The 11564-nt window shown below is 40.7% G+C and overlaps 1 pseudogene; it reads right to left on the reverse strand.

Moving 5' to 3' along the window:
• The window catches only part of LOC102830290, a 92164-nt pseudogene that overhangs the window by 6361 nt on the left and 74239 nt on the right, over window positions 1–11564 (reverse strand).

Here is an 11564-nt window from a genome sequence, read left to right on the forward strand (position 1 = left end):
GGGATAAGGTTACCTGTAGGGAAGGAAGCAGAACTTCGAAAAGCAATTACACATAATAGAAAGTATGTGGTGGAAGTGTGCATACCACTGCATCTTTAAACCTTGGCTGAGGTCAGGTAGAGGGTTGAGGGAAGCTGCCTGGGAAGGTTTACTGTATACAACTTTATAAGGGCTCAATTTAAGCCCGCTTCTGGGGGCTAGTCAAAACAGGGCTAAGGCAACACCTAGTCCCAATGTAGATAAATTTCCTGATGGTTTTGTCATTTATTTCTCTTTAGTGTTTAGTTCGTTTTCTTGAACCTCCACGTTGACTACAATCTCCATTTAATCTGTAGGTGTTTGCTGCTCTGTTGTCACTTTGGACACTCTGGAAGTCCAAACTTGGAGGTAATCTTCAAGAGGATTTTCACTATTTCAAAAGTTCTTAGTTCTGGTGGGGGAAAACCTCTACCCAAACAGAAAAGGTGTCTACAAAAACAAAACCAGAGAATATTTAATTTCCCAGCATGGGGCATCTGCATGAAGTCAACCTGTTAATTTTCAAGGGGTTGTTTGCCTTGGTATTGGTGCAGGACAACCTGTTTCGGGATTACTCTTGAATCAGGTAACAGTCGGAGCTAACCTCCTGAATGATTTTTTTTTTAATTTCTTGCTCTATTGCCAGGGCCTAATGAGCCAAGTGAGGGCCTTTTCCATGTAGTGGGTCATCTCATGGACTCATTTAAGAAGAGCAGGTGCTATTTTTCAAAGGATCAGAACCATTCTATTTTAAAAAAGGACATTTACTTTATAGCTTTTAACTTTTCAGAACCGGAACAATTCCATTGTCATCTACTTTTCATCCTTTAATCCCTCTCTCCAATCCTTCTGCCTCAGTTGTACTAAAGTCCTCTGGGTACACATTCAGTTTTTCTTGCCAGCATTTCTAATGCCCTTGTCAGTGCAATCAGTTCAGCTTTTTGAGCTGAGATCCCTGGCAGGAATGCTATTGCCTCTACCCAGTCTTGTAAGATTACTATTACACACCCTGATATCTGAGTCCCTTTTTCCATGTAACTACTTCTGTTCACAAACGACGTCTAGTCCACCAGATACAGTTAAAACAGGTCAGGCTGGCTGGAAAATACTTGGGTCAGTGATTTCTATGCAATCATGGTTCAGTCCTCCAGTTGCCACATCAGGGGAGGATGGCAGGTTTAGTTGCCCCATAATTCACAGGGTAATATTCAGATTGTCCAGTAAAATAACCTGGTATTGCCTATCCATCCTGCCACAGGCTTCCCTTCTTTAACAGCAGGGAGACAGCTTGATGGGGACGGGGATGAGCTGGCCAAAATGAATTTCTCGGCCTCTTTTCTGAGAGGATATTGGTTTTTATGGGATAGTAAGTTTCCAGGCTTCAATCAGACCTCGATGGAGGATTTTTGTTGGTTCTCCCCAGAGTTCCTCTAGTCCACACAGGGGTTTTACCTGACTGTGGATCTCCTCAGGCCAATGTGACTGGTTTTCTGAGTCTGAACCAACAGGCATGTTCATGAGGGACCTCCATCTGCAGACTTTTGGTTTCAGAAAGCTGTTTGAACATGCAATTCTGGAAGCAGGTTGGGGCCCAGTAAGGGGACCAGTCAGTTATTTTCTTTTCCCCAGTGAAACAGTCCAGGGGTTTCAGGAAGAACAGGTCTTCAGGCCTCCCTGAGATCTCAGTCGCCATCACTGTCCCCATTATTATTTTCAGCTGAGGTCCCGCGGGTGGGGCTATAGGGGCGGCAGAGGTTGATGCCAAATCATGCTAAACCCCTTACCCCCTGACAACGTTAGTCTTCTGCAGACAATAAAACTTGTTCTACCATCTGTTGAGTTTGATGGCTTTTTCTACCAGATCCTCCCCTGAGATTTGGGCATTTATTTTTTTCAGTGTCCAGTTTTTTGCATAAGTACATCGGTCCTTCCTTAAGGCCCTAGTTCCTTTCTGGGGTCCTCCCTGGGGTCCCACATCCTTACCTCTGGTGGTCTTTTAGGAGGACAGTTACGACCTGAGATTTCTCGTGCTCGCAGCTGTTAAATACTTTGAAAGTGATGTCCACCAGTTGGGATGGAGTCATGCTAATTGCCCTGTCAAATTTCTGCAATTTCTTTCTAAAATCCTGGGTGCTTTGAGAGATAAAAAATCATGTTAACCATTTGCATATTTGCTGAATTCTCAGGATCAAGGTCTGTGTACTTACAGTAAGCTTAGTAGATGCATTTGAAGAATTGAGAGGGGCTCTCAGCTGGCTTCTGCTGAATTGCTTGTACCATGTTCAAGATTTTTGGTTTAGGAATTCCCTTTTTCAGACCTCTGAGAATGCACCTTTTATAGTGTTCCAGTGTAGCATAACGGTGTCAAATCGGGTTGTGAACTTCAAGGCCAGCAGTTCGAAACCAGCAGCTGTTCCATGAGAGAAAGACGAGGCCCTCCACTCCTATAAAGATTTATAGCCTCAGAAACCCTGTACAGGGTCACCATGAGTCAAAACTGATTCTACGGCACAAACCATCACCACTACCAGTCGTGGCAGGCCCATCTAGATTTTAATTTGTGTCAGCTAGAGGAATTGCCTTACTCAGGGCAAGCATCCTGTTCAGGTTGTTTTTTGATGAATGTGCTGTTTTGTCCCATGCCTTTTTCATCCCTGGTCAGGAGCATTGTTAGCAAAGCCTGAATATCTGCCCAAATAGGATAATGGGTAGCAAAATAGTGGTTATTAAATTTATTATTTTAATTAGGTCATCCTAGTGTGGCACTGTGAGTCAATGTGCTGGACTACCAAGTCTGTCCGAACCACAAGATCTGCAGTTCAAGCCCACCAGCCGCTCCTCGGAAAACTCACACAGGGTCATCATGAGCCAGAACTGACCTGGAAGCACTGAACAACAACATCTCAATTAGAAGGATTTGAATTTTTCCTATTTAACAAGCCAAGATAGAGAAAGAAGTATGTGCTCAGTAATATCCTGTGGCGTGCCCTTCCATATTTAATTCTGTGGGCATCTGAAGAAGGGTTATTGCCTTACCTCTGTTCCAGGTAGCCCTCTACTGAAATGGGTCCCTAGAAGGGTATGGTATAGAGAAATCACTTCCAAACTACTTTCCTCAGCGGCTGAATATAGCCAGGCAGGTTCACTAGGTCAAGTTATAATTTTCTCTAATAGCAGCTGCTAGGGTATCAAAGGTTGTAATAAGACAAGGTCACAATCAAAAGCTGTATTTCATAAAACTAACCATTTATATCTCTTTGTATATTCATGTACAGGCCTGTTTAGAACTGTTTTTACCTAATATTCATCTGTATTAATTTTTCCTCTGTCTGGCTTTCACATTAGCGGTATAAGTGCATTATAGTACATATACATGATATAACTTGCATATTCTTGGAATTCCAGGTTGTATTCAGTTTCTTAAACATAATACAGGACAAAAACATAGTAATTTTACAAATAAATAGACAATCTGACACAGTGGTTTAACAATTCAAGATGTAAGATGGTATAATAATTTTAAAGATCCATTTAAGGTTATTTTTTCATCATCAAGAACGTACATTGGCCAAGTTGTGTTACAGTAAAACATCACTTCCTTTGATGTCATAGGAGGGTACCCATATAGAAACCAGTTAGAATTATGCTTTATAACACTTTTCTTTCAGATTGAGGCCTATATTTATTTTAGATACAGAGGTTAACCTTAACAGAAACAGATGGGGTACTTTTAGGAAATCACTCCCTATTTACCATGCCCTGATGTGTGCACCCAGAATAAAGCAAAAGGGGATCTCAAAGTGAAGGTGGAGGTGAGTGCAGGAGACACAGGGCCAAAGACTCCCAAGAAAATATTCAAAAGACAGATTCAGACTATGCTGCTTCTCTCGCAAAAATTTTCAAATGTCTCTTAGCTTTGGAGAGTTTTGAACCAGGAGTCCACTCCGCTCTAGCAGTGAGGACCTAGGCATCTCCTTAAGTCATACGAGATTCACTAAACAGATAGGGCACTTTTAGGAAATTACTCTCTGTCTACCATGCCCTGATGTGTGCATCCAGAATAAAGCAAAATGGGATCTCAAAGTGAAGGCAGAGGTGAGTACAAGAGACACAGGGCCAAAGATCCCCAAGAAAAGATTCCACAGACAGATCCAGACTTTGCTGTGCCTCCTGATTTTTTTTTTTTTTTTAAACTCACAAATCTTCAACAGTTCAGGGAGGGCTTGTATATCTTTTCAAATGCAAATGTCTCAACTCAGGTTCTGGCTCAAGAACCATCTCAAAGTTCTAATAAATCCAATCAAGTGTAGGCCAAAGGCCAGTTTACAAACTTTCCATAATCATAATTTCCAATATTCCTATTACACATTTTACAATAATAAACAGAAGCCAATATCCATAAGGTAACCAAACACATTAACCTTTAAAACACTTAAGTTCCCTCCACCCTGTACTATCCCCATTCACATGCATATGGCTTTAGACCAGTTCTGGGTGGGCCTGCATCTTTTCATATGCAAATGTCTCAACTTAGGTTCTGGCTCAAGATACCGCCTCAAAGTTCTAACGAATCCAATCAAGTATAGGCCAAAGCTTACAAACTTTCCGTAATCATAATTCCCATTCCCCCCCCCCCCCCCCTTTTTTTTTTTTAAATCTGTCAACATGCATCTCAAGGCTGCAGGCTCACCATGAGAATTCCCATCGTACTTAAGTGTATGTAGTGCCATAGGGCCCACTCAGAATCTGTAGCCAGGGCCGTGGAACCGTATAGACTGGGCACGACAAGCTACACTTTGGTTACATGCACACTTGCATTCAACCAGTCACACAGAGTTTATGGCAGTTCCATCCCCCCTTTTGGGGAGTCCCTGACTGAGGCCTCTAGGTGAGGCCTTGAAAGGGGATCAGCCTTCCACTTCTGTCCGTAGGGACAGGTCTGACTGGGTTTAACCAGTGCCCCGGGGCATACCTGTTCCAGAAGTCTTGCCTGGTTTCTCTGGTTCTACCTCTCCTTTTGAGTCCAATCAGGAGAGGTGGGTGCGGCGGCTGGCTGGCCCCACTTGGAAGAGGAGGGACCCTCAAATGTGGTGGTGGCGCAAGCCATCTCATCCACCTAGGGGAGCTCGCCATTAGTCATTCCCTGACTCCGATCCGGTGGCTCAAGGGGCCAGGTCAGAGAACCAAATATTGCAACAGTTTTAGATTCTTGGTGGAAGAAACTGAGGCCACTCAGAGAAGTGAAACAGAGTTTCAGATTTTATTAAGCCAGCTGACTCAGAGAAGCTAATTTCTCCAGATTCTGAGCCTCCAATGGAGGGCAACATTGGGCTTATATGAGGTCAGAGTCTGAGGAGGGGCCAGATAATATGCATAACTATTTGAGGGCAGGGGAAAAACCATGGGGATTGGTCCCATTTGGTGACCTGATTAGCATTTTAGCTTGCTCCTGGACTGGAGAGAGCAGTGACCTTTTCCTTTTCATTATCTGTCACAGTCCTTCCTTAACCTTGTTTTAGCTGATGATACTGAGTTACTCCATGTTCTCTTCCCATTGTTGTTGTTGTTGTTATGTGCCATGGAGTCGGAACCGACTCATAGTGACCCTGTACAGGGTTTCCGAGGGTGTAAATCTTTACGGGAGTAGAAAGCCTCATCTTTCTCCCGCGGAGCAGCTGGTAGTTTCGAACTGCTGACCTTGCGGTTCACAGCCCGAGTCGTAACCACTACGCTACCAGAGCTCCTATAGATACAGTCAAATAAATTCCTGTGCATTCCATCTAGTGATATCCATATGTATAGTCACCATTTATATTGTTGAAAATGGTACTTACAAGTAATAAGTCTTTGGTCTTGCAAAATTCACTCAGGTGATTTCCAGCATTGTTTTTTTCACCAAAGCCATATTTTCTAACTACTGATCCTTACTCTTTATTTCCAACTTTTACATTCCAATCACCAGGAATTATCAATGCATTTTGATCGCTTATTTGAGCAATTTCAAACAGAAAAACTTGGTAAAATTTTCAATTTCATCATCATTTGTTTTAGTTGTTGGTCCATACATTTGAATAACAGTAGTGTTTACTTGTCTTCCTGGGTTTATAGATATTATCCTATCACAGACCGCACAGTACTTGAAATGCTCTTTCTGATAATCAGTGCGACATCATTCTTCAATTTGTCTGTCTGGAATAGCCAACCATAAGATTGACTGATTTAAAATGACAAAGATCTTTACATTTTGTGCTTAACTTTATTGAGTATTCATTTGACAGTATGGATTACTATGGATAACATTGCTAAAAATGGGTATTCCAGAAGACTTAATTAAGATAATATGCAATCTGAATATAGACCATTAGGCAGTCACAGAATAAGGGGTAGTGAATCGATTCAAAGCAGGAAAGGTATACACCAGGGTTATATCTTTTTATGATACTTATTCAGTCTGAGCAAATAATCTAAGAAACTGGATTATATGAAGAAAAATGGGGCCTCAGGATTGAAGGAAGACTCACTAAGAACTCACAATATGTAAATAAAACAACCTTGCTTGCTAGGAGTGAAGAGGACTTGAAATAGATACTGATGAAGATCAAAGACGACATCCTTCAGTATGGATTGCACTTCAATGTAAAGAAAATAAAAATCCCCATAATTGGAAGAGTAAATAACACCATGATAAATGGAGAAAAGATTGAAGTTGTCAAAGACTTCATTTTTGTTGACTCCACAATCAGTGCTCATGAAAACAACAGGCAAGAAATCAAACAATGTATTATTGCACTAGGCAAATCTTCTGAAAAGACATATTTGAAATGTTAAAGAGCAAATATGTTACTTGGAGGACCTAGGTGTGCCTGACCCAAGGTACAGTATCTTCAATCACCTCAGATGCATGTGAAAATTGAACAATGAATGAAAAAAAAACACATGAAAGGAAAAATCAATGCATTGAATTAGGGTGTTGGAAAAGAATATTGAAAGGGCCATGTACTGTCAGAAGAATAAACAATGCTCCTTAGAAGCCAGGATGGTGAGATTTGGTTTCTCATATTTTAGACATTTTGTCAGTGCTGGGAAAAGGACATTATGCTTGGAAAAGTGGAGAGGCAGTAAGAAAGAGGAAGACCCCCCAATGAGATGGATTGACATGAGTGGTAGCAACAATTGACCAAAATGTTTCAACTATTGTGAGTATGGCTCAGGACCAGGTCGTGTTTCAGTCTGTTGTACATATGGTCACTGTGTGTTCGAACTTTCTAAACAACACCTAACAACAACAGCAATACCTGGGATATCAATCTTTACAGATTTCATTTCATTTTTTGACGACATCCGATTTTCCTAAATCCATACCTTCTATATTTCCTTCATACATTCTGACTATTAATGGATATTTGTGGCAGTTTTTTCTTCTCATCTTTGGTGCCTCATTAGCAAATGAAAGTCTGGAAAACTATGCTCCATACATATCATTAAGTCAATTCTACCTTGAAGAAGGAGTCTTGGTAGCATAGTGGATTCTGAGTTTATCTGTATCCCTTGAAACCTAGACAATACACATCTATATCTATATCTATTGTTGTTGTTATGAGTTGTGGAGTCGGTTCCGACTCATAGCGAACCCTGCATCTATATCTATCTATAAATGAGACAAAATGTGGAGAAGTACTCCTCAGGAAATATTCAAGGTCTTGAACCATATTACCATGGACTATTTTGTAGTAAAATCTTTCTTACTACAAGAATAATTTCTTATAGATAGATCATCAAGAAGTTTCTATCAGATAGATGTTAAAGATATCCAAATATCCAACTTTTCCCTAATCAGTATTCTCTCTTGTATCTTTAGGTTTTGTAATTTTCTGTAACATCTACCAGTACCCATGAACAGTTGAAAAAATGACTCATGTGGTTGTGTGGGCTGGCAAGTCCCAAATCCATAATTCAGGCATCAGTATGGAGGATTCTCCTCACTCACCTGGTTGCAGAGTCTGAGGAACACAAATTTACATGTCAGATGACATGCTGTTTATGTACAAGGCTTTGGATACTGAATAAGATCAGCTGATAGGCCACAAACCCCACAAACTGGAAGTCATACAAAGACAAAATATATGCAAGATACAGAGAAAGAGATTAAACTTTGGTCAAACATTCCTATATTTTGGACCCAGAGCATACCCCAAGTAAACTTAGGTTGGTGACTTGAGTCAGACCCACTGTCACTGGTGGTATCCTTAAATCTTAGCCCCACCTTTACCCTTAAACCTTAATCTCACTTCAATACTGAATCTCACCTAATTCCACTTGAATCCTCCCACATTATCAACTCATTCTAAAATGGAACAGGCCATAACCACAGGCATAAAGGCTAGAATTTATAAGGCATCACAGAATGGAGGAATATGGCTAGAAGGACCATATTAAGTAATTAACTACACTGGAGACCACCTTCTATCTCTTGCTGTCACTGACCCTTTCCTATTTGTAGGATTAACTTCTCCATTCCTATCATTTTACCATATAAACCAGTTTTTAACAATCAGTCCTTCAATGTGTCAAATAGTCCTAAATGTGAGATTACTCAGGTACCTGCCATTTAGGTGTGCTGTAGGTGTCCATTTGACCTGATCAGTTCCTCCAAAAGTTTGTCTCATCTTCAGCCTTCTGTGGTTGTTGTTAAGTGCCATCAAGTCAGGTGTGACCCATGGTGGTTGGTGGTGATTGTGTGGCACTGAGTTGATTCCAACCAATAGTAACCCTGTATAGCATTTTCAAGGCTATACATCTTTAGAGGAGCAGAAAGCCTCATCTTTCTCCCATGGAGCAGCTAGTGGATTTGAATTGCTGATCTTGTGGTTAGCAGCCCAGCTCAAAACTCACTAAGCTACCAGGGTTCCTTGACCCACAGATAAGCCATATAGGGTTTCTAAGGAGCAGCTGGTAAGTTTGAACTGCCGACCTTGTAGTTCTAAGTGCAGTCCTGATCCTATAGTTCCATCCTCCTGATAAAATTTAACTGAGAGCAGATTATCCCCTTTCTCTGAGTCTCTCTCAGGGTATTTGCACAAAGTTAGATTTTCCACTGCATAACCAATTTATTCTTTCCTTTACACTCAGCTATTATGTATTTCTCCTTCCTTCCATTTTTCATTTATTTGTACACAAACTTTTCCATCTTGGAAATGGACATCAGGTTCAGCTGCTGTGCCAGTCCATTTCCATTTATGTTGGGTGGTTACATAGATATAAGACTATTTGGCTATCTGCAACACTAGGCAGAATGGTACCATTCACTGTCAATGACAATTTTGCCAGGTAGGTGGAAGGTACACTTCATCTCATCAGGCCCTTGGAAATTCTGGCATACAGGTTCAAGCTGAGGGAATAACCTTGCTGTCCGACACTCACAGGTGCATCTGTGATCCTGGAACTGCATTCAGTCAGGGAAGGGAAAAATAATCAATTTCAGGTGATGTGGGGAAGAACTGAACAGTGGCATCAGTATCATGACTCAATCCTTCTTCCCAGACCCCATGAAAAGCATAGCATTCTATCCAGGGGTGCTCCTCCCTTTGGCCTCTTCATATTAAGTATGAGCCACTTTATGACACTCATAAAGTCATGTGATCCAGCCCGTCACACCTTTATCTCCCACCCTTGTAGATAACAAATACTTTGTCTATTCCAATTCTAATGAAACCATCACTCTGAGAGTAGCATGCATCATGATATGTTCATTTAATGCAATCTTTCTTGGCCTATGGCTGCACCCTATGAGCTGTTAAGTTTGGTCATTAGTCTTAGGAAATAGAAAGTGGTAGCCAAAATTGGTACAGTTTTTTTTTTTTCAGTCTATTCCATTAATGGGGCTTTTTGGCATCTGAATCTGCTACAAAATACACAAAGCTTAGTCTACAATAAGTATTCCTGGAGGACCCATTTGTAGCCACCTTGTGCCATCTGTCCATTATAATCTACTTGTCAGACATGTGAATTTTTTTCCCCTGAGGAATCTGCCCCTGTATTTCCCCAGTAGTCTGATCCTGTGTGAACCATTTCCATTTTATTGTGAAACTATTTTGGGCATTGCTTTCCTTATTTGAAAGTTTCTTCAACATTGCCCTATACATTATGCATATTTCAGTCCTCATGTTAATTTTATATCTGTCTGTCATTGAGATGTCTCAATCAATGCCCAATAGCAGGTGAGTAATTGGAAATTTTCTAGTCCAGAATTCCAATTGTAGTGATAGGACAACGTTCTTAAACTTCTGACATAAGCTCTAGTCTGCAAAATCATATGTGCATACATTCTCAAATCTGAAAGTGGATCATAAAGGACTAATGGAAAAGAGTGAGACCTGCTTTTCTAGCTCGGATATGCTCTGTTGTATCTTGTGTCCCTATTTGAATGCAGTTTTCTTCTGAGTGGTTTTATGGATGGGAGTTAGCAGTATTCCCTGATGTAGAATATGCATCCTCCAAAATCCAAAGAAATTAAGTAAATATTAAGTCTGTTACTTAGTACTTGTGACAGGTGATAGCAACTTATCGTTTGTTGCCTGCAGAATGCCACAGATGGCTCCAGTTCAAGGTACTCCCAAGAATTTCACTGTTTGGGCAGGGCCCTGGAATTTTGCTTGGTTTCTTAACCAACCTACATTAGTCATATGGGTTACTACTGTTTTTCAGACCTGCCCTATCCTTTTCTGCTATGTTTGGTATTAACGTAATATATCATTGCACCTGAGATCTGCACCAAGTCCAAATATCTTCTAACCATACTATGACAGTAAGTTTGTTAATTCAAATAACTCTGTGACAACACACTGAAAGTGAATTGAGATCCTTCCCAAGTGAACGCAAAATGCTGCTGACTCTTTTCTAATATTGGGATGGAGAAAAATACATTTGCAAAATCAGTCATTGACTACCAGTCCCTTTTAACTTGCTGTATTTTCTTCACCTTCAATACTGCACCAGCAAGAGCTGAAGCCCCAGGCTGCATTCCTTTATTTAGGCCTCAACAGTCTACCATCAAGCTCCATAAGTCTTCTGCCTTTTTCACAGGCCACATAGGAGTGTTATACAAGGAATTTGTTGGCACCAACACTCTAGCCTTTAGCATGTCTTTAATCAAAGCATTAATCTCCTTTAGTCCTCCAGGTCTCCTATACTGTTTTAAATTACCAATCTGAGTGGGTTAGGGCAAATCTAATGGCTGTCATTTAGCAAACCCAGTCAATCCTGGCCAAAGGTCAGATTAACACATCTTCAATTTTACAATGCCAGGTAGAGGGAGTGTTCTTCATTAGATATTTCATATCAATAATACATTCAGATAAGGGAGCTGCAACTACTTCATACAAAATCTATTTTAATCTTTCAATTATACTTTCACATTTGTCCCATCAAACATTGCATCCCTATAGCCCCAAACAATGTATTAAATTAGGCAAATCTGCTGCACAAGACCTTTTTAAAGTGTTGAAGAGCAAAGATGTCAGCTTGAGGACTAAGGTGTGCCTGACCCA

The sequence above is a fragment of the Chrysochloris asiatica genome, unplaced genomic scaffold (genome assembly GCF_000296735.1).
Source record: "Chrysochloris asiatica unplaced genomic scaffold, ChrAsi1.0 scaffold00019, whole genome shotgun sequence".
Lineage (NCBI taxonomy): Eukaryota > Metazoa > Chordata > Mammalia > Afrosoricida > Chrysochloridae > Chrysochloris > Chrysochloris asiatica.